We start from the raw sequence: 25,134 nt of genomic DNA on the forward strand, positions 1-25,134 counted from the left end.
CAACATCAGACTACCTCAAGTCAAGTTCTCCAACCTCTCTCACAACAATTTCAGCAATAACAATGACAACAATAACGATTGCCGTTATGAAGTTGTCCCAAAACAAGAAGAATTAGCAGTGGAGAATGACAACAAATTCAATTCTCTCAAGAGGACCCTCTCCTTAGCATATGGGCATGATGAAACCAAACTTGCAAAGAGATTCAACAACATGCAGAACAACTATAGCTACAACGTCAACATTAATGTTTCAGCCTTGCTTAATTCAATGCAGCCCAATCAAACTTTCCAACAACAAAACTTCCTAAGCGCATTGCGTCATAAGGAATATATCCTGGTAGGGATTTAGTTCATCACAATGTGACATGGTTTAAGGTCTTCATATTTCTAGGCAAATACATTAGAAAGTTGTTTGAAAAGATTAACATGCCTCTCCTTAAAATTTTGTATATCGATATGGATACCCAGTTGTTGTTCACGTGAATTCATTTGTTTAACTTCACCTTTAACTAGGCAATATTTAAGGTATCTAAATAAGTTCAATGGATATGTATGACTACTTTTATTCCATTTCATAGGCACTTTAACCCCCGAATAGGTTTTTTGGCATGGCTTCCTCAATTCAGATTCATTATCATCGACCCTTGCTTTCAAAAAAGCCCATTCACATTTCAATATTCTTCCACACACTATGCCTTACGGCATTTCCTTTGCAACATTAGGTGCAAATGCTAGTTTTAGCAAACAATGGACTTGGGACTTGATTTGTCATCTCTTCAATCCAAGTAGCATTGACTTAGAAACTAGAATCTTCGCTTTGATGTAAGAATTCTTGTGAACAGAATATGAAAAGTCAGAGCTTTCATAGAGTAGCATTTCCTTGGCAACGAGAGTAGCATCAGCAGGTTTCTGAAACTGTGAATTAGATGCACATTGTCCAGTACCATGAAAACATGAAATTTCAGTAGTCCAAGTACCCCTAGCAGTGCTACATCTTTCTTGTTTATTTCTTGAAGTACTATAGCTGTCCATTGTAGCACAACCATCACTAAAATGGGCCTCACCTCTTGGAAGATAAAGTATCATTTTTCTGAGAAGATTAAGCCATATTGAAGACAGTTTCCTGCCTTTTGGTTTAAGCATAGGATATACCTCCAACACCATGCGTTGCACTAGGTGAACCCATCCATATTCTTTGGTAGTGCTATCAACTACGCTTTTCGGATATCTAGCCATCAGGTCCACAAGCTATAACACACAGAGATACAGGGTACTGTCAAACATCTCATGTCCTTGAACATATAATTCACCCAGGCTTATGCAAAAGTTCTTGTTTGGCCTTAGCTGCGACTGTGCTGTGATATTTAGCAGCCTTTCGCAAGACAGTTTCATAAACTAGGAATGCTGATTTAAAATAACTCATGGGAAGTTTCCCCTCTCACTTGCTCAAGTCAACTTCAACTGATCTTCTTGGATGAAAATGGATGTAAAAACAATGGAATTGCCTTATAAAACTGAGAACTTGATTTTTGCTTCATACAAACCCATTTTTGTAATGTTTTGGCTTCGGCTCCTTTCACATTTTAAAACAAACTTTGTTTCTTTGTTTCTTCTGACTTTGAATGATGGTTCCTCTGTTGATTTTTTGCAGGGATAGGAGCTGATGAATCCTGGCAAGGTGACCAAGGCTGCCTGAAGAACTGTAGAACTTGAAAAACCTTAACCATTATGTATTAAACAAATTTGATGATTTCTTCTTCAAAACAGAGTTTTGAAGAAGAAATATCCTTCAGTCTTATTAATGATGAAAATCTTGAACTGAAAACTTATTGAAAACCTCCTCATGCCCTGTGGGCATTATTTAACAATTCTGAAGACCAAACCCTAGACTTAGAAACTAAAATGAATCTTTTCTGACCAAAATAGCATGTATGACTGTAAATGACGTGAAATGAACTCTGGTGAATTTTGACCAACCCAGCAGGTACAAACATGAGGAAAACAAGTGAAGAGACCCTTCTGTTAGATAATGGCATGCCCCTAGCAGAATTCAGCTGAGTGAAGCAAGCGAGACACCTAAAAATGAAATGCAAAAAGATTTTTGATATCTGACGGAGGGCTACAAAGACCGACTCTAACAAAGTGGATCATGGTAGATCTAGGTACTAAACCAACGGGAGTGTCTGATGAAGAATGGAAGAAGTTGGATCGGAAGGCTAAGAGCACAATACGATTGTGTGTGTCAGATTCAGTATTGATGAGTGCATCAGGGGAGGCTACGACGAAGGATTTGTGGGACAGTTTAGGGACTTTGTACCAATCTATGTCTCTGGTGAATAAACTATTCCTACGGAAAAAGTTGTATAACCTGAGGATGAAAGATGGAGAATTGGTGACAGAACATCTGAACACATTTAATATTGTGGTAAGTCATTTATTATCTTTTGATATTAAAAGTTCAGATGAAGATAAGTGCATCAGTTTGTTGTGTTCTCTACTAGATTCATGGGATAGTCTGATTATTGCAATAAGTAGCAATGCAACTGCCTTGTAGTTTGATGAAATAGTCTCATCCCTGCTAGCGGAGGAGATGAGACGGAAAAATATGGTGAGCCAGAATGGTGATTCCTTTTCTATATGAGGATGGTCCCAGAACAGAACAAAACTAAGTCATTGATTGGGATATCTAAATCTAGAGGGAGATCTATATCTCTAGGAAAAGCTGTAAAGATAGTTTGTTGGAAATGCGGAAAGGAAGGGCACTACCAAAGGGACTGTAAATCTAAATCTCTTGACAAAGGAAAGGGATATGATGATGCTCCTTCTGCAGAGGCAAAAACTACCTCAGATGAAGGTGGGGATGTGTACTTGGCTTCTTCAAGTACACATGTAGATCATGAGGCATGGTTGATTGACTCAGGTGAATCCTTTCACTTCACTCCCCATAGAGAGTGGTTTTGCGAGTATGAGAAATACGTCGATGGTGATGTCTTCTTAGGGGATGATAGGAAGGCTAGAATTGTTGGTCTCGGAAAATTAAAGTTGAAGTTGCAAGGTGGAAGGGTTAGAACACTTCCGGGTGTTCTACATATTCATGCATTTGCCAGAAATCTAATTTCTGTAAGCAAGTTGGATGATGCGGGTGTAAAAACAGTGTTTGAGAAGGATACTTGCAATATGGTTTGGGGAGCACTGGTATTTGATGCGGGGAGTTTGGATTGGAACTCTATACAAGTTGGAAGGTAGCACTGTTGTGTATGGGTTCAACAGTTTTGTGGTTCTTGAAAGTGGAGCAGAAGATCTAGTGGTCTCGAGAGAGAAGACCATGTTGTGGAATCAAAGGCTTGGACATATTGGAGAGAAGGGCCTTCGAATACTTCATGGTAAAGGTATGGTAGAATGTATGAGTAATAGCTCTCTAGATGAGAAGGGCCTTCGAATACTTCATGGTAAAGGTATGGTAGAAGGTATGAGTAATAGCTCTCTAGATTTTGATTTCTGTGAAAATTGTGTATATGGGAAGCAGAATCGGGTGAGTTTCCCCTCTGGTGGTAATAGGGAAAAACAGATATTAGAGCTTGTGCACATTGATGTGTTTGGACCTGTGAAGGTTCCATCACTGGTTAAGTCTGTGTATTATGTATCATTTATAGATCACTTCTCAAGGAATACATGGATATATTTCCTTAAGAAGAAATTTGAAGTCTTTGACAAGTTTAAAGAATTTAAGGCTCTAGTGGAAAACCAGATAGAGAAGAAGATAAAGGTGTTGAGGTCAGATAACGGTGGAGATTTTTGCAGCAAGGAATTTGAAGAATTCTGTAGGAAGTGTTGTATAGTATGGCAAAATACTACTCCATACACACCTAGGAAAAATGGAGTTGTAGAAAGAATGAACAAGATGTTGATGGAAATGGCAAGAAGAATGCTCAGTGGTGCTGGGTTAGGACAAGAATTCTGGGCAGAGGGTGGAGACAACATGTTACCTAGTCAACAAATCACCTTCATCAGCGTTGGAGGATACGACTCCACAAGAGGTATGGACTGGTAAGAAACCCTCTCTTTCACATCTAAGAGTATTTGGATATGATGCATATGTACATGTTCCAAAGGAGAAAAGAACCAAGTTGGATAGTAAATCTAAAAAGTGCATCTTTATTGGGTATAAGGATGATTTAAAGGGTTAAAGTCTTTGGAACCCAATAACAAGGAAGGTTGTGTACAAGCGAGATATGGTGTTCAGAGAGGTGAAATATGTTATTAAACATGAAGTCCAACCAAAGGAACCTGAGAAGATAAAGTTTGAGCTTAAGGAGGAAGAATCAGAGTCTACAGCAAAGGAGGAATCAGAAGATGAAGAGCCACAAACTTCAGGTGTGAGAAGATTAGTTCGAGAAAGAAAGCAGCCAGAAATGTATAGTCCGTCTACTTTCTATTCAAATTTTGTTTTATTTGTTACTGATGATGATCCCAGAACTATGAAGGAAGCAGTAGATTTAGAGGATGGCAAACTCTGGAAAGAGGCCACGGTTGATGAAATGGCATCTTTGCACAAAAATGAGGCTTGGGATCTAGTGGAGTTGTCGGCTGGAAGGAAACCCATTGGCAGCAAATGGGTGTTCAAGAAGAAGACAAATGAAGAAGGAAAGGTGAAGAAATACAAAGCTCAGTTGGTTGCAAAAGGTTATTCCCAGGTGCCGGGAATTGATTTTGGTGATATTTTTTCTCCTCCTACCAAGGTAGCTTCTATTAGGTTACTTTTATCTGCTGCTGCTGCTTTTGATTTTGAGGAAGAACAGATGGATGTGAAGATAACATTTCTTCATGGGGATCTGGAGAGGAGATATACATGAAGAAACCTGAAGGTTTTGCGGTGAAGGGTAAGAAAGAACTGGTATGCAAGTTAAAGAAGTCTCTATATGGGTTAAAACAATCACCAAGGATGTGGTATCAGAAATTTGATACATTTATACGGGGACTTAGCGTCACCAAAAGCAAAGCAAATCACTATGTGTGTTTTACATTAATTGGTGAGGGTGTTATTTATCTGGTCTTGTATGTGGATGATATGTTGCTGATTGGAAATGACAAAGAAATTATCCAGGATTTGAAGACCCAATTGTCCTCCAAATTCGACATGAAAGGTCTTGGTGCTGCAAACTATATTTTGGCCATGGAAATTAAAAGAGATCAGACAAAGAGGAAGCTTTGGTTAAACCAGAGGAAGTATGTCGAGACAATATTGTAGAGGTTTAATATGCAGGATAGTAAACTAGTGAAGGTTCCTATTCCTATAGGTGTCAAGTTATCTATTCAACAGTGTCCCAAGACAAAAGAAGAGGAAGAGGACATGTCCCGTGTTCCATATGAAAGTGCAGTCGGTAGCCTGATGTATGCAATGGTCTGTACTAGACCAGACGTTGCACATGCAGTGGCAGTATTCAGTAGGTTTATGTCAAAACCAGGAAAGGAGCATTAGACAAGAGTGAAGCAGGCTTTTAGGTATTTGCGTGGCACTAGTGATTTTGGTTTGTGCTACCAAGGAAGACCAGGATTGGACAGAGTTTTGGATATCCGTGGCTTTGTTGATGTAGACTGGGCTGGAGATCTGGATCAGAGAAGATCTACAAGTGGGTATGTGTTTAACCTATTTGGAGGTGCAGTCAGCTGGATGAGTAAGAAATAATCTGTAGTGGCATTATCAACTATAGAGGCAGAATACATGGCATCCACTCATGCAAGCAAGGAATCATTTTGGTTGCAGAGATTGTGTTCAAGTATGGGGTTAGTACAGGGAGCTATAAGGATAGACTGTGACAGCCAAAGTGAAATTTTCTTGGCAAAGAACCCTACTTATCCTTCAAAGACAAAGCACACTAATGTTCAGTATGACTTTGTGAGGGATATGATAGAAGACAAAAAGGTGTTGTTGGTAAAGGTGAACACTTTGAAGAATACTACAGATGCATTGACAAAATCTGTGAGCTCTAAGAAGTTATCTTGGTGTAGAGAAACAGCAGGCATTGCAGGGCTAGATAAATGACTAATCTCGCATGTGGCCCCCTATGGAAAGAAAACAATAAGAGGGAGAATGTTGGATTGTGTTCTATTCTTTCCATGACTAGCCCACGTAGTTAACCAGGTGGTTGGTCCCCCCCTTCGTTGCACCGATTGCATAGTGGGGGGGGTCACAGGGGGGGCAACAACCCATCCTATCCGAGGGGTTTGAGGGGGGTGGGCAGCCCCCCTCTTTGGGGTCAAGGGCAGTGCCCCAAGAAAAAAAAAATTGGACCCTATATTAGGTTGGGCGGACCTACCTATGGTTTTGTGCATGGTTTTCGCACATGGTTTTGGACGCGATGGTTTTCGGTCCATGGTATTGGATGCTTTGGCATGTATAAGTATGTATTGTAACATTGAAAGAAACACAATGAAAAATCAAGCTGGTAGTACTAGTTTTGGGATCCAGGGGAAAATCTCTGTGTATATGTGTTTTATGTGTTATGCTCTCGCTTTATTTATTTTCTATGTTTTAGAATTCATATGTAGGTAATTTCTGTATGGAGTTAAAACCTACATGCAAATTGTGTTTATGGGGGTGCAGTGATAATGTGGCACACATAGCGAGTTGATAAATCCTGATTTCTCAACACTGTAGACCCATTCCTCCATTTCAAGCACGGTCATACCCTTTTCTTCATAGTAAACTCTCTTCATGTACTTGTCCATCGCTAAGTGCGGGAACATAGCATGATCTACAAGGTCCCTATTACACAGTAATTTGTCACTGTCTCCCTGTCAGTCTTCCTACTATGTCATGAGTCCAATTCATCCATTCTCATGCTCTCTAATGTTGCCAAATGACCCACTTTGCCAAAGTTTTTACTTCCCGCGCTGGTCGAATTTCATCAGACAACGCGTCTATTATTCGTATTTGATCACGCTGACATGACCTTCTTTGTTATTCAGCAGCGATGCCAGTGCTCCAGTGCAGTTATGGACCCACGCTGATCCAGTTTGGGTGAGTTTGTTCTAACAGCCGACCTTCCAGATGACTCCAGACCTAGTTGTTGGCCTTGTAAATGTCGCCCTCCCTTCTCTGGCATGTCTGTTTCGTCATTTGAGCCACCTTCCTTGGAGATAAGCTCATCCTCCCACCATTCATGGAGACTCCTTCTTTTATTTAAGCGTCTACCATTGCCATGAGCAGCTAGTTTGGAATTCATAGTGCTTGGAGTGCTGCTACTAGTGTGTGAGTTTAATAGGTAGCTGGTGTGACAAGTGTGGGATTGCTAGGGAGCTTAAGGAAGGTTGTGAAGTGTTTCTTTCTTGTGTAAACTTGTGTGAGAGAGAGTTTTTGTCTTGGGAGATCTACCTCCAAGGATGAATGCTTAAGAGACTGCTAGCTAGACCCTCTTGAGAAGGATTTGACGTCAGAACTATGGTTGTATTCTTCTTTGTTTATTAATAATAGACGACTATCATTATGGTTCCACTCTTAATGTCCTTATGATGATGTTTGAGTTATATCCTTTCTGATTGATATATAGTTACATCTACTAGATTTTATGTTTGTGTTTGTATCATTCTTTGCATGTGCAGGTGTCCGTACACGAGGATCGTGAGGACCGTGACCAGCCGAGGCAAAGGGACGGGAGCATCAACTCTTCTACAAGTACTAGCATTGGAATCCAGGTAGGCCTTCATCATTGGTCTTTTATGTGTAATTAGGAACCTGCGTGTTAGCATTGTTTGATTGTTGCTAGACCTTGTTTGGACTAGTAGGGATTACCTCTGTCCGCAGGGGGGATTTACCTCCACAACAATTTGGCGACTCCGCTGGGGAGTTTTTTACCTTGTTGTTTGATTTGTAAACTTTAGACGGAGCCTGAAGCATGGCCAGATAGCCTTCGAAACACTATTGCTTTGCATTAGTGAAGTAGATCAAAGCCACTTCAGTCCATCTCCGGTTTGGTTTACGAACTGAACAGCTTGGAGCTGGCTTCTGTCTTTTCGTGTTCATTTTGTCCTTGAGTTTGATTTTTGCTCTCTTTTCAAAGCTTGGGGATTAGTTCTCTGTTTTTGGATTTCCTGGTTTGGTCTAGGAGGTGCCTTGATTGTTTAAAGAGTGATTGCCTTGGTTTGGGAGTTTTTGGCTTGATTGTGCTTGTTTTTTAGCTTCAGCGCGGTTTATAATAAAACAGTCGCGCTGCCATCGCATAGCTGTTTCTTTGACTTCTTGATCATCGCGTTTACACACTGAACAGTCGCGACGGTTATGAAAATCAAACCAGCGCGGTTAAGTCGTGTACTTCCGCGCTGACAGCGCTTTGTTGCTACGCGTGGTTTCTGATCAGCGCATTGTTGCTGTGTATCACCTGCGTTGATACCTGTAGAATTGAATTTTTTCAATTCTGCCTCCTGAGCCTGTTGGTTTTGCTATCCCCTGCTATTTTCACTTGGTTTATGACTTGATTTTCATTGTCTGAAGATTGAAGCACTTTCTTGTGAAGGCTTGTTGAGCGAATCTTGCTTTTTGTGTCTTGTGACCTAGTTTTGTCATTCCAATTTCTTTGGATCAGCTTTGCTTGGTTACTCGCTTATAAAGGTTCATTTACTGCTTGCTTTTGGTTTTGTGAAACCTTCCTCTTTGCTAGCTTTTGCTTGGTTGTTTAGGTGATTGTTATTGAACTAGTCTTCACATTGTTTCGGTTACTTCTCACTACCCGGACATGGATCACAGTTGTTTGGGGTCAACTGGTTCTTTTCACATTCGTTTGTTATTATTTCTCAAAAGTTTGTTTAATGCACTTTGCCATCAACAAAAAAAAATCTCTTTTGCTTTGTTAAATGAGAACTAGAAGCTTTTCATTTTGATTAATGATTAGTGATCTTAAAGAAAAGGTTGTGAATTTCCGTTAGCTGCATTAGAGAAACATTTTGTTGTTTTTTGATCATTTCGTTTGTATGAAAGCCTTCTAACTCTCTCGTAATTAGCATTCATCAAATGGAATGACATATTTTGGCATATAGTTTGCATTTAGGCGGTTTTGAGAGATTTCATACGGTAGGGCCTGAAAACCGAAACCTAATTCAAGATCAACCGTAAAATGAACTGAATGAACTTAAAAATGCATTGGAACATAACGCTCACTGTTTAGAGGTCTAGGCTAGAGATGTGCTCCGGCGTCGTTAAACCTAGTCACTGTTGTTTCACATTACGGTTGGGTGATTCCTCCTTTTATGACTTGATAGTGGTCTAGCACGGACTTGAGCTCCCACGTACCATCGCGTATATAGGGGAGACCCCACTAGGTTATCATCCTTTATCCACAGGAAGCCGTGTCTGCCGCTTTACAAGCCGTAACGTACCGAACACAGCATTCGGGAAGATTGACTGCCATACAGGAAGTCCTTGGTTTTCATATGACTGCCAAGGTGTATATGCAGTTTTACGGATTTGTTTGGTAAACCCTTTGCCTAGTCTCTCCAGAGTAGTCACTTTTGATCCTTTTCGGACTCCTTAAAAGAAAAGGCTCACTTGAGCAGTTTGTCACTTCGGGCTCACAAAACATTCGAAGGCAACTAGAGTCACCTTTTTGTCCTTTTCTTGATTCTTAAAACATGAAAAGGTCAAGTTGTGTCCTTGCGTCTTAAAATTTATTTGGCCACGATTAACATTACCTGGTTAGATCTTGTGTGCGTTAGTTTGAGTAGGGTCCTTTATCATTAGATTCCCTTAGGTTTTGTTTGAAGTTTGTCATCCTGGCTGAACCGTCGACTCCCATTCCAAGTGATCAAGGGTCTGAGTCTTCCGTTGCTCCTGAGGTACCGCTTGTGAGTGATACTCCTCCTGTTATCCTGAGTATCCAACCGATCAACTCTCGTGCCCCGAACGACGAGGATTACAAAATTCATTGGAACCCCATCTTGGAGCCTGAAGAGGACGATATTCCTTTTACCCCCCCTGGTGTTTCGTCTCCAATGTCTACCTCTCACATGGATGAGACATCTCCTAGAGTGAGTGAGACACCTGTTTTGTCATATATCGACACTCCTATCCCGGCTACTTCTCCGGTACCCTCACGCTATAAGTCGTTGAGGGATAATATAAGTGCCAGGATCCGTGCTTCGAGTATGTGGGACCCCCATATCACTCCCACTTCGGGATCTTTTGTTTCACGAGTCCACAGTACACCTGTCACTTCAGTTCCAACGAATCCAACTGTTTGTGTAGCACATTCAACTCCGATTGTTAGTGCTGTTATAGTGTCTTCAGCTCTGAATACTGGTGCTGGTCCCCCTCACGGTCAAGTGAGTAGCGGCCAGCCGGCACACACACCCAAAGTTGTTCACCCTGCACAATGTGCACCACCCTCTTCTGGTCCCGTTCCAGGAGGGGGGCCGTATGATCAGAATGGGCAAGCTGTTCAGGATCCGAACGCGCAAGGTCCATTCTATTATTATGATTCTACTGGTCAGTACCTTTATCCTTCCAAACCCTTGCCTACTCAACCTATTGTTGAGGTCTCGGTACCATTATCCGTTGCTTGGAACGCCACCACTTTCCATGGAGGCCAAGCAAGGCCTGCACAGCTTCAGGGACCGCCTAACCAAGGCCAGCCGTCTTATATGCAAAACCCCCAAGGGCAGCAATATTATGGCCAGTCTTACCCAGGACAACCTGGGGGCCCACAAGGACAACCCTATCAGGGACAACCTTCAGCCGCTGGTGGTCCATCTTTTACTTATCTGAATCAACCTTATGGTTATTCGGGGCAACCTGGTACCCAGCAAGGTTACCCGTCTGGCCAACCAGGACAAACTTACATCCAACAAGGTCAACCTGGTGTCCAGCAAAGTTATCCCTCTAGACAAGCAGGACAAACTTATATTCAACAAGGTCAACCTGCAGTCCAACAGGGGTACCCTTCTGGGCAAGGGGGTCAGCCTTCCGCATAGCAGGGCCAACCCACTACCCAACCTAGTCATCCTTCTGGACAAGCTGGTCAACCTCAAGGTCAACCAGCTGTCCAGCCTGCTCAACCATCTGTTCCGCAAGGACAACCCTCAGTTGCACAAGGACAACCTGGTACCTAGCAAGCTCATCCTTCTGGGCAAACGGGTCCATCCCAAACCCAACCAGGACAACCTTCCAGCTAGATGGTCCAAGCTCAACCTGTTCAAGGACATCCTTCTGGGCCCCAGACTCAAATTGGTTATCAGATGCAAGGTGGGTCACAATCCCAACCTTCTTGTCAAGCGCATCCTTCTTACCAGGCTCAGTATGGAGCTCAGCAACCGTATGGTTACCATCAACCCCAGGGGCAAACTCAGTTCACCCCTTATCAAAATTGTCAACAAATGCAGGTCACTCCTTACCAGAATTATCAGCAACAATATGTTGCACCTGCAAGTCAAGTTGCTAATCCATGGGGTGCTGGGGGGCAGACCCAGGGTCAGCTGTCTGCTTATGGATAGAATCCTTATGGACAAAATCCTTATGGACAAAATCCGTATGGACAGAATCCTTATGGACAGAACCCCTATGGGCAAAATCCCTATGGGCAGAACCCTTATGGGCCAGGCCCGTCCAGACAAAGTCCATGGGGGCAACCACCACCTGGTTGGAACCCTGGTCCTACCTCTCTTCCACAGCCACAGATGTCCTTCAATCCTCAGTTACCTTTCTTAGCAACATTGGAACTGCCAGATGTGTCCAAGTTGACAAATGATCCCATACTTCAAAATCCATATTGGCCACCAGTTGCGACCAAGATACCCGGTGATTGCCCGAAATTCGATGGCAAAGCTGGTGAGGACCCTCAAGCCCACGTCATGACCTATCACCTTTGGTGCTCATCCAACTCGTGGCTTGATGATTCCATCCGGCTCCGCCTCTTCCAAAGGACTCTCACCGACTCGGCCGCTAAGTGGTATATTGAGTTGAATCGTGGAACATTTCAAGATTTCAACTCGTTGGCTATGGCTTTCCTAACTCATTTTCAGTTACCCATTCGGTATGAGATAGGGACACACCTCCTTACGTCTCTCAAACAGGACATGACCATGCATATATCCGATCATATACATGAATGGAGACGGCGTCGTCGCTTGATCAAATTCTGGATTCCTGATCAGCTCCTAACTGATTTGTTCACAACCTCCTTTGTCCCTGCGATCGCGTGAGACATTGCCATGGGAGCTTGTGTGACTGAAGAGCAAGCTATCGCGCGTGCTCAATACCTCGACTTAGTTTATTCTCAGTCAGGTACTTTATATGATTATTTGCCAGATGCCCCGAGACCCGGAACATCCAAAGCTCCGCCAAAACCATCTGTTGATGGTGTTATTGGCTTTGTAAACGCATCTTCAAAGAAATCATCTGCAAACCCTGGGAAGAAAAAACCAAATGCTTCTAGTGAAAACACTTCTTAGGGTCAATCTAATTCTGGAAACACTTCCAAGGTTAATGTCGTCCAGTCCACCACGACGGATAAATCCTCGAAAGGGAAAGCCAAGAATAAATCCGAACAGCCCAAACAGGACTCCCCTAAACCTCCACCCGAGGAAGGAGCCAAACGTAAACCTAAGTATCCTTATCTTATCTGTGACGAGGATCACTACACTAAAGACTGCCCCAGGCGGTCCGAAGTTAGTCAATTATTGAAAGGTGCTCCTGGGACTCCTGCTGTGCTTAAAGAACCTTTCCCTTCACAGCAAACTCAAATGGTGGTAGATCCATCGCAACCCTCTTCTTCATTCGGCTCTTAAGTATTTATGGCTGGGACGATTCCCGTCCATGTCACTACTCGAGCAAAATAATATCCATCTCATGCCAGGAAAGAGCCTGAGGTCTCCTCCAGCGCTCCTCCGTCCAGTTCTGGTCCACTCCACATCGAAAGACCTAGCACTGAGACGACTATCCGACCCCCTCCAAAAGGTGTACTCCGGAAGTCATCTTACAACCCTAATGCTCGTGCTGCCTAGCACTACAGCATCGTTGAGGACTTAGCTCAGGCCCTGTCTGCTATGTCCACTCTAGAAGTGCTCCAGAGCTACCCCTCCCAGAGGAAGTCCTTGCTATCGGCCATCGGTGGCATAGACCCGACTGACTCGGATCTGATTTCTTTTGATCTCAAGGGCCATACGCCGAGACTGCCTCACCAAATCGCTTTCCTCATCCAGGTCATTATCAATACTAAAACGATTCATCGTACAGTCATTGATGAAGGTGCCTCAACTTGCATCATGTATGTTGCCTGTTGGAAAGCTATTGGTTCTCTGACGCTGAGTCAGTCTCCTACGACATTGGAAGCCTTTGATGGAAGAGAGTCCTGTCCTTATGGTATCCTCCAATGGTTGCCCATTTCTCTAGAAGGGAAGATGGTCGAAGTGGAGGTCGAAGTTGTCGATGCTAATCTTACCTACAACCTCCTCCTCAGACGTAGCTAGACATACGCCATGCAAGCCGTGGCCTCCTCTCTTTTTTGTGTCATTCGTTTCCCTCATCAGGGGAAGATTGTCACTGTGGACCAGCTCTCCTTCTTTTCCTTCTCTTTCGAAGGCAACGTGCCTTTCATGGAGCATACCTCCAAATCGTGTGAGAGTGTGGGAGACGGACTCTTTAAAGATCCCGCGCTGATGGGTGTCTTTCCCCTCCCACCTCCTAATCTCGCTCCTATTAACAATGATTTTTGTGCGCTCTGATCCGTGGGTCCTTCCTCCCGCTCATCAGATAGAATCTTGGGGCGATATGATGCCGTTGAGTCCCGCCGAGCTCAACTACGTCGAAATCGTTGCTGCATCGGCTCCCCCTCCCAAACCTGCTCCTCCGAGTGGTGTTCCCAACTCGTATGTTCATTCCCCTTGGCTTGGAGATCATGCTACTTCGGATCCATTAAAGGAAATATTTACTTCCGATGAAGCCATTATAGAGACCATGTCTCTTGAGGAACCCCCTTGGTCTGATTATCACCACCGTTCCTCATTCCTCCCTACCCATCAGGAAATGATCGCCTATCTCGAATGGTTTGCTTCTTGTATCCCATTTTAGCCCCTTCAAACACCTATTCAAATTTATCAAGTGTCTTCTGAAGGCAATATGGGAAACATTATGCAGACCCAACCCATCGACATCTCTGTGAAACCAGGGATCGTCGAGCATATTCACATTGGAGTCACTTGCACTCCAGAGGAATTTCAACTCTACACTGATCTTTTTTGCGAATTTCGTGATGTCTTCGCTTGGTCCTACGAAGAGATGCCCGGCATTGACCCTAGCATAGTGGTGCATGAGATACCTATGTATCCAGGTGCTAAGCCCATTCGTCAACGCCTACGCCCCGTGCACCCCTGAAAGGCTGCAACCATTAAAGCAGACGTCGAAAATCTTCTCAAGGCTGGTTTCATTTACCCCATTCCACTTACGGATTGGGTTTCTAATATAGTCCTTGTGAACAAAAAGCAGGGTACTATTCGAGTCTGTGTTGATTATCGTGACATTAACCGTGCCTGTCCTAAGGATAACTTCCCCACACCTTTCATCGATCAGCTCATTGATGAGTGTGCAGGAAGCGAAATCTACTCGTTTATGGACGGTTTTTCTGGGTATAACCAGATAAATATAGCGCCCACTGATCAGCATAAGACGACCTTTATCTGTCCTTGGGGTACTTTTGCTTACAAGAAGCTCCCTTTCGATTTAAAGAATGCCGGTGCTACCTTCCAATGTGCAATGTCCTATGCTTTTCATGACATTCGTCACATTGTACAACCGTACCTAGATGACCTTCCAGCTCATTCAGTCAAACGTCAGGACCATCCTTCCCATCTTCGTGAAATTTTTCTCTGTTGTCGACACTGCCATATCAGGCTTAATCCTCATAAATGTGTCTTCTGCATTGAATCAGGCCGACTACTCGGGTTTATCGTCTCCCGAGAGGGCATCCATCTGGATCCCCTCAAAGTCGAGGCTATTCTGAATCTTCCTCCCCCTGCTTCTTTGCAGCAGTTGCAGAGCTTGCAGGGCAAAGCAAATTTCCTAAGACGATTTGTTCCGAACTATGCTGAGGTGGCTAAAGGTTTTACACGGTTATTGAAGCGAGATACACCCTTTCATTGGGATGCTATCGCTCAGGAGTCTTTCGAGCGTCTCAAGGGTCTCCTTGTTTCTGCTCCATTATTGCGACCTCCGAATTACCACCATGATTATACTCTGTATCTGGCCACTGCCGATACCACTATCGGCATGGTTCTCATGCAAGACGATGATGATGGCAATGCGCACGTCATATATTACCTCAGCCGCAACCTCTTGGATACCGAAACTCGATACGCTTATGTCGAGAAGTTGGCATTGGCTGCCGTTTGTGCCATCCAACGCTTCTGGCATTATATCTTGTTGCGCACCACGACCGTGATTTCTGACTGCAACCCGATGACGTACATTTTGTCACGTCAGTTGCTAGGGGGCAAATACTCAAAGTGGATCATCATCCTCCAAGAGTTTGACTTGGAATTTACTGCTGCCAAGTCTAAGAAGTCCTTGGTCTTTGCTGAGTTACTTTGTTCTTTGCCATCTCCTTCTACACCTCCTCACTCAGAGGATCATATCCCGGATGAAACTCTTTTTCTGATCAGCACCCTCGATCCCTGGTACGGGGATATTATTTTTTATTTACAGACGTCCTCTTTCTGCCCCGCTGTATCCAAAGATGCTCAGCAGCAGATCCGTCATCAGTCTCAACCCTATCGTATCATTGGGGACACCCTGTACCGTCTCAGTGTTGACTCCGTCCTCTGCCGATGTCTAACCCTCGAGGAAGCTGAGAGAGTCCTAAATGACTACCACTCTAGCGCTTGTGGTGGCCACATGTCCGGATATGCCACAGATCAGAAAATACTTCGCGCTGGTTATTTCTGGCCCTCCATTTTTAAGGATTGCATTCTTGTCGTCCGTTCATGTCATGCGTGCCAGATATACCAGCGGAAGATGCATGCACGACCAGCTCCGCTGCACCCTGTAGTCACCGTGGGCCCTTTTGCAAAATGGGGCATTGATTATACAACCTATAAGCCTCGCTCGGCCGGGGGGCATGGGTTTATTATCGTTGTCATCGACTACTTTAAGAAATGGGCCGAGGCGATGCCCACATTAACTGAAGACGGTCACACAGCGACGCAGTTTTTGTTCAACCATGTTATTACGCGGTTCGGAGTTCCGCAGGCCATCGTCACAGATCACGGAAAGCATTTTCGTAATGACATGATGACCGAACTAACAACCCAACTAGGCTTACGGCATGATAGTTAGACCCCGTACTATCCTCAGTCTAACGGCCAGGTTGAAGCCGTTAACAAGATTTTGGTTATGATGCTTCAATGTACTATTGACATGCATAAGTCTAATTGGCATCTGATGTTGTTTCCGGCCTTGTGGGCCTACCGAACCTCTGTCAAGGATGCCACCGATTTCACTCCTTTTCAACTAGTTTACGGACTAGAGGCTACCCTTCCTATAGAATGTGAAATTCCTTCGTTAAAAATAGCCGTCAAGTTACTTCCCAACACTACTCCGGTAGAGGAACGACTTCCTTACCTAGAACGGTTGGACGAGACCCGTCGCCTAGCCTCTCCAGCTATCGAAGCTCAAAAGAAGAGAGTTAAAACTCACTTCGACCATACCATCCATCCTCGTTCCTTTGTTGAGGGAGATCTAGTCCTGCTATACAACCAAGCAAATGACAAGCTGGGGGCAGGTAAACTCGAGCCCATGTGGCTAGGCCCTTATATTGTAAAGAAAGTGTTGCAAAAAGGATCATATGAGCTGGTTGACTACGAAGGTAATCCTCTTGATAAGCCCCACAGTGGGCTGTACTTGAAAAAGTACTATGCATGATTTCATGCACTTCGATTTATACATGCGTGTGTGTGTGTGTGTGTGTGTGTGTGTGTGTGTGTGTTTCATGTTTTTGGCTTGGTGTGAAAGCATGATTGCTCCTTATTGTGTTTTTTGCTTCTTGTGCAGATGTCGGGTGCACCTTATATTGGTTTCGCTGATGGTGCTTGCCGCAGCACTCGCAATTTGTCCTCTGCGGCGTGGGTGATCTACGATCCTCACGGTGAGTTGATAGATCTTCAGGGTGTGTGTTTAGGTTGTACTACAAACAATGTCACTGAATATAGTGTTGTTATTGAATTATTAGATGAGGCGATTAATCTCAATATTCATACATTGGTTGTTAACCTAGACTCTCAACTTGTCATCCATCAGCTCAATGGGCAATATTCCGTCAGAGACCATCACATTTTAAGGTTGTACTTACATGTTAAATTGTTAGAAAGGAATTTTGACTTTATCACATATCAACATATTCCACGACGATTAAACACATTATCTGATGCATTGGCTAATCATGTATTAGATAGACATTTGCGTAATTTATAATCAAAATATCATACAAGCAAGCACATAAAAGCACAATAATAAACCATAAGAATATGTATATATATATATATATATATATATATATATATATATATATATATATATATATATATCGTGTGGCGCACCAAGGCGCTCAAAAATAAGTGTGCATGTCTAGATAAGGCCTGTGTTCTCCATACATCTGAGACACATGTCTCTCAAAAAACCATCAGTAGGAAATAAAGACCTAGATATCTACTGTGGTAGGTTATGCTCTCTATAATCTGCAGTCGCTCATGCCACCCGCCTCAAAAGGCGGTGCATCCTAGGTTCTACCCCCACTGTATGGATCTAAGATGCTATGGGGACCTCCTCTATCCCCTGGTAATCTGGAATCCCTGACAGTAAGCCCTCGAGGTTTCGTATCACGATCTCCATCGTGTCGACTCTCGAAGGAGCCAGGGCCAGAGCTCCAATGCCCTGTGCATCCCTCCGCGCCTCTGGGGCCAAGCCAAGGGGTCTCGTCGGTCCTACATCTGCATACCATATCATTCATCGTTAAGACATGTACATAAAAAATCAAAAACATTACAAAAAATAAAAAATCAAAAGAGATCAAGTGGCTTACCACCATCATCCCACTGCTCTCCAGCAGGTAGCGGCATGTCTGGGTCTCCACTGAAGTCTACGCCAGCATATGGCCAGTCCTCCACAAAAATAGTCTGCCTATCCAGCCACTCTCGGAAGTACACTCCCCATGCCACTGGTCGACCGCCACCTCCTCGTGGCATGACATGGCCCCATCATGTGGCCCTCGTCTCTCGAGGGCCTCTAGGTAGATCCACGACTATGTCCTGCAGCTGTAATGCCGGTACCCGCTCCAACAAAAGCAGGACTAAAATCGACCCATAGCCAAACTGCTTCAACTCACCACGTCGGCAGTTGCTCAACTGTCTCTTCATACTGGTTGTTACTGTCGCTGCCCAGTTGAATATGGTAGGATTTAAACATTCGAGAGCCAATCGAAGATGGGCCTTCGAGGCCTCATGATTGGCCAGGGAGCCCGCTGCCCGAGTCACCATGAAGAGTATAGTTCGAAGGACGATGTCCTCCACCGTAGGAATAGCTACTTTCCCACTCCGCGACTTGCATGCCTGTGGGCACACCTGGGCAATCAACATGTCCAGAGTATCACCACCGGGTCGCTGCCCCTCTAAAATGGGCATCTCACCTCGACGTGATAACCCGGTCAAAAAATAGATATCTGTATAGTCAAACTCAATGTCTCGGCCTCGGATCACAAACTTCCCATCAGTGGGATTCCAGGCTCTGATCAAGAATTCAAGAAGGTCCGCCTGTGCTCGCAGGCACAGAGTTAGGAAGAATTTGAGCAACCCGCACGCCCGCATTGCATTTCGGCACCCAGCATCGGCAAATGCTGCTATGTCCTCGTTATCATGAGCACGCTCCTGCCAAACAAATGCCATTTTACCCTGCATGATGAAAAAAATTCATTAGGGCCCTATCCATAAAGTTTCATATGTTCAATTTGTTAAAAAACTTGTTGTGCGGCGTCAGCGCCACTGTTTTCAAAACAGTCGCGCTGATCATGGCGCCCTTTGATATATTTTCTGGGTTAGTGCGGAAGTACCTCACTCTTCCGCGCTGATCCGGGGGTGGTTGGTGTAAATCTTTTTCGATTAGCGCAGACCCGATAAGGGAATCCGCGCTGACCGAGAGCGGATTAAGTTTCAAAAAATCCGCCCAAACCATCACTTCCCACCGTTAAAATGCAGCTAAAATACTTCAAAATGGAGCATAGAGGAGGGTGAACCTACCTGGAACAGACTGCAGGATGGTTGATGCGCGTACGGAGTGGAATTCGGCTCGTCAACCTCACAGCTCCAAGACATCCTCCAAAGCTCCAAATGGTAACAATGGTAAAAAACTTTATTTACCCCCCTATTTATGGTAAAATTTCATAATTAAATATTATTTTTCATAAATGTGGGATTTTTTGATGAATTTTACCATTTGCTTGGTGCCAATATAGTTTTACTATGTTTTTATGCATGTGGTCCATATTATTCCGAACAGGTTTACGCGTGCAGTTTTTTTTGTGCAGATTTTCATGTCGGTGGAATTACGACGGTTCTACAGACACTTGGTCCTGAAACATCATCTTTAAGCTCTTTTTTGACGTGAAATAAGAAAAGATAGCCGAGTCCCCCTCTCGACTCGTTAAAAAAAGTGAGAGGCGGTCGCCTTTAAAGCTCTTTTTTTCGACCATTTAAACTCAAAAAGATTGCTGGGTTTTTGTCATTTTGAACTCGTTATTGGCTCCAAAACGACGTGATTCTGACCGATTTTCTACTTTTTCAGGTCGAAGTCACTACTTACGAAAAGTACTCCTCGATCGTACTGGTCGGGCGGTTCTTTCGAGCATTGTTTTATACTTTTTCGGGCCCGAGAGACACAACTTTACGAAAAAGGACCCCCCCTGGAGTTCACTTTTCTGTTGTCTTTTCAGACTCTCCAAACAAGAAAATACGCCGAGTTCTTCCTTTGTCAGACTCGTTAAAACTTAATGACATCAGATTCTGTCAAAATGATGCCTTCCAAGCATATGCTATCCCCGTCAAGCTTGTCATCAAAAAATAATCGGGGTACTCACTAGAAATGGTGGGGAAAATGGAATCATAATCATTGTCGTGTCAGCAGTATGTCGCTCTTGAACATGGCACTTGTCTGCATTCGTGTCTGGGTGGGAACATCTCATCTTGTTTTACACTAGCCTCCGTGGGTTTGGGTTATCCTGTTTGACTTTTCATCTGCTCATTGCCTTGTCACCATGACCCTTGATCATTTGAATATCAATACTGCCAAGTCCACCGTTGTGTCGCCGATATGTTCAAGAGAAGTTGACCTCTGCAAGAATACTCAACCTCCCTCTGATACCTCACACAAAATATCTTATCCTTCTCTGTCTTGTGTCGATGATGTGGGAAACATTATGGCCCACCTTCGATCAAGGTCACTTCCTGTCGACTTCAGCTCATTATCCAGGAAGTTGACCTAGGGACTCCCTTCAAGTGCCTTAGAGCCTGCATGCCTCAATGGCAGGTTCTTCGTGTTCGACGCGAGGTTTTCATCATTAGCCTCCGATCGAATGATTCCGCGAGTGTTCGACACCAGCTCATTGTTTCACATGACGTAGATTGTACCTATAGTACCTTGAGGACCATTGTCATTATTGGTGGTACCTCTCACGTCTGTTAATGGTTTTCAGCATTGACTGGTAATCAGACTATGTCCTTGCATGTTCGACTTCAACTCCTATATTCACATGCTTGGACTTGTACTTTGTTCGGGTCGAGTTGGAGCGCAAGACCCTGGGTTTTGTCTATTGAAATCCAGGCTACGATTATGTGGATTATTATGATCATTACATGACTCATTGATGGATGGCTGTGCCCATACCTGAGTCTTCATGGATGGCTGCGACCATACCTTTACTATCATCACGGTCTCATTAGTTGGGTGGCTGCGTCCATACCACAGACCTCTTTCATATGTCTTTTGGATGGCTGCGCCCATGCCTAGACTACATGTAATTGATTATCTGAGCTATCAGTTGTACATACGTGCAGGTTCTTCCTGGTGGTCTTCCAGTTCAGCCAGTTTCCTAAATCATTTCACCCCTCCCACTCTCTCGGGCTTCATGCTTTAGGGGGCATCTGTTACATAGTAATTTTTCACTGTCTCCCTGTCAATCTTCCTACTATGTCATGAGTCCAATTCATCCATGCTCATGCTCTCTAATGTTGCTAAATGACCCACTTTGCCAAAGTTTTTGCTTCCCGCGCTGGTCGAATTTCATCAGATAGCGCATCTGTTATTCGTATCTGATCACACTGACATGACCTTCTTTGTTATTCAGCAGCGATGCCAACACTCCAGTGCAGTTATGGACCCGCGCTGATCCAATTTGGGCGAGTTTGTTCTAACAGCCAGCCTTCCAGATGACTCCAGACCTGGTTGTTGGCCTTGTAAATGTCGCCCTCCCTTCTTTGGCATGCCTGTTTCGTCATTTGAGCCACCTTTCTTAGAGATAAGCTCATCCTCCCACCATTCATGGAGACTCCTTCTCCTATTTAAGCCTCTACCATTGCCATGAGCAGCTAGTTTGGAATTCATAGTGCGTGGAGTGTTGCTGCTAGTGTGTGAGTTTGATAGGTAGCTGGTGTGACAAGTGTGGGATTGCTAGGGAGCTTAAGGAAGGTTGTGAAGTGTTTCTTTCTTGTGTAAACTTGTGTGAGAGAGATTTTTTGTCTTGGGAGATCTACCTCCAAGGATGAATGCTTAAGAGACTTGCTGGCTAGACCCTCTTGAGAAGGATTTGACGTCAAAACTATGGTTGTATTCTTCTTTGTTTATTAATAATAGACGACTATCATTATGGTTCCACTCTTAATGTCCTTATGATGATGTTTGAGTTATATCCTTTCTGACTGATATATAGTTACATCTACTGGATTTTATGCTTGTGTTTGTATCGTTCTTTGCATGTGCAGGTGTCCGTACACGAGGATCGTGAGGACCGTGACCAGCTGAGGCAAAGGGACGGGAGCATAAACTCTTCTACAAGTACTAGCGTTGGAATCTAGGTAGGCCTTCATCATTGGTATTTTATGTGTAATTAGGAACCTGCGTGTTAGCATTGTTTGATTGTTGCTAGACCTTGTTTGGACTAGTAGGGAATACCTCTGTCTGCAGGGGGGATTACCTCCACAACAGTCCCAATCCTCCATCTTCAATAATGGGACTCACGTGAGCCGTGGACCTTCAAAAGGCACTTGCTTAGGTAGCAGGGGCGTGGAGATGGTTAATTTCTCTGAGTCTGGGTCTTTAGTGATCTTCGCTTTTCCCTTTCTTAGAGGGATATACCTAGGTAGCTTTATTATATATTTTGTTCCTTCAACATCAATATCCTCTATTCTCTGGCCTTCTTCCACCTCCAGGTTTACAACCTTCTGCTTATCCTTTGTTGGTTGCTTATCTTTCTTTTGGGCTGGTGTCACGATATGCTTCCTAGCTGAAGCACACACATGTACTGGCTTTTTCTACTTCTCCTTTGTTGTAGGTTGTTCTTTTATCACAGTAGGTTGTTTATCTTTTTCCATGGACTATTTTGGCCTTGGTGAGCTTGGTGCCGTGGACACCGCAGGCATGGCTTCAACACTGAATACTTTAGGTCCTGTGGCATTGGATAGAGCAGCTTCTGAGCTCAAAGCATCGGCAGGGTTGGTGGCAGTCATCCTCTCCATAAACAACTCATAGGCTTCCAAAGAAATGTCTGTGTGTGTGAAGAATTCCTCCCAAAATGCTCAACTCATGAGTGACAGACAGAAAATTTCAACAACTCTAAGGGCGCAATGTGTTCTCTATTAGGCTGACATGCGGAATTTATAGGGGGTTTTGAATTCAAATCCGACCGTTCCCACCAAATTTTGACAATTAATGTTGTTTTGGCAGCAAATCTTTAAATATTTTTACCTTAAATGCCGACATCCTACTCCCTTCAACCACCTCCTGGTTGTCAAGTCATGAACAATGACTTCAACAGTCACTTTTTTGTTGTGCCGCATGGCACCTTTCTCCATGGCGCAGCTTTCTTCTTGTAGCTCCTGAGATTTCATCTTCATCATGTTTCGTGCAGCCTACCTACTGCATAGTCCTCCAAACCTGGCAGTGTATTTTATAGTCTCGTGCTCCCTTGCAATTGCCTAGAGCACTAAGACTCTCCTGTCATCATATTGTCATTGTGTAGGATCCCCTGTATACATCTTCAATCAGCTCCCATTCACTCTCACCAGAAAAGGCTCTCCATTCATTTTCACGAGTTAAACTGTGCCTCCATCTGTAATTTCTTTGATAATATATGGCTCCAGCCAATGCATCTGAAATTTACCCAGAAATTTAGTGAACTTACTATCATATAACAAGAACATATTGTTTACCTTGAATGTGTGAAGCTTGATGTGGTGATCACGCCATCCTTTTTCACATTCCTTCTGTACTTTCTAATGCAATCCAACCAAGAATCGGTCCTCTTCAAGCTCCATCAGCTGCGTGAGCCATTCTTCCAAGGATTCGCAATCTTCCATAACTATGAGAGTTGTTATGCACTGACTAGGCACAACATACTCCATCGACATTACAACATTGACACCATATACGAATCTGAACGGTGTTTTTCCTGTCAACTTCTTGCAAGTAGTCCTATACGCCCATAGTACTGCAGTTACACACACATCCCAGTCATTTTGTTGCGTGTTGCAGATCTTTGTCAATGCATTCTCCAAAATCTTCTTGAAGGCCTCAATAGTTACATTAGCCTATGGGTGATATGGTGTACTCTTCTGATGGTATACCTGAAATACTTTAGTTAACGCACTAAGCCTTTCATTCAGAAAGTGCATACCTCTGTCACTCATCGACACTTTCGGACAGCCAAATCTGGTTAAGACATACTCAAACAAAAACTTCGCTATTTTAGCCCGTGTAAAATCCTTAACCTATTGTGCCTCTTCCCATCTGGTTAGATATTCTGACACAGTGATGATATAGCACACACCATTTTTCTTCCTTGGGGGCTGAATTGGCCCAACAAAATTAATTTCTCAACTTTCAAATGGCTGCAACAACACTTGAGGCTGTAGTGACAACTCATCCCTCCGCGATGGTCAGCCTGTTCTCTAACATGCATCACATGCTTTACAATATGCCTTGAAATCTTTGTGCAACGTTGGCCACCATAGACTTGCGTGCAAAATCTTCTACGCGGTCACCTTTCCTGCATAATGTTCTCCTGCAACCCCTCCATGAGCTTCAGTGAGAATTATATTTCTCTCAAAATCTGGCACATATCTTCACAATATTTCATCAACACCTATCTTATACAAATGTCTCATAATCACTTAAATGTTTGTCGCACGCACTATGAGTTCCTTCTTTTTCTAACCCGTATACCCTTCTGGTACCATCCCTGTATTCAAAAAGTGAATAATATCCGCAAAATGATTGTCCACGATGCGCACTACAAAGAGCTGCGCATCTAGCAACTCTTCCTCCAAATTGGTAGGCTCCTCTCCTATTTCGATCCATGGACAGATGGTTAGGTCCTCCGGTTAACCCTCCTGGCTTCACAATTACTTCAAAGTCATACTCCTAGAATAGTAGCAACCATCTGCAGATCTTCCCCCCCAGCACAGGCTTATTGACTAGGTATTTCAAGGTAGAATGATCTATGTACATCTTGAAATTCCCTCGTAACAAATAGTGCCTGAATTTCTACAGTGCATAGACCATGGCCAATCCTTCGTGCTCAGTCGTTGAATAATTCTTCTCAGCCTTCGATAATTTCCTACTCGCGAAGGTGATAGGGAGGTCCATTTCTCCTTGATCGGCCTGCATTGACACTGCACCTAACACAATACAAGAGACATCCACATGTAAGTGAAATTCCTTTTTCCAATCAGGGAATACCAAGATCAGTGCGGTGAGCATCTTTTCTTTCAATACATCCAAGTTGTGCAGACATTCTTCATCCCAACATAACGTTGCATCCTTCTTTAGCAATTTCTCCATGGGTGCAGTAATCTGAGCATATGCTTTGATCAATTTTTTGTAATATCCTATATGTC

This window comes from Pinus tabuliformis, chromosome 3_2 (genome assembly GCF_031772625.1).
Source record: "Pinus tabuliformis cultivar Carrire ecotype Pingquan chromosome 3_2, CPIR1, whole genome shotgun sequence".
Classification (NCBI taxonomy): domain Eukaryota; kingdom Viridiplantae; phylum Streptophyta; class Pinopsida; order Pinales; family Pinaceae; genus Pinus; species Pinus tabuliformis.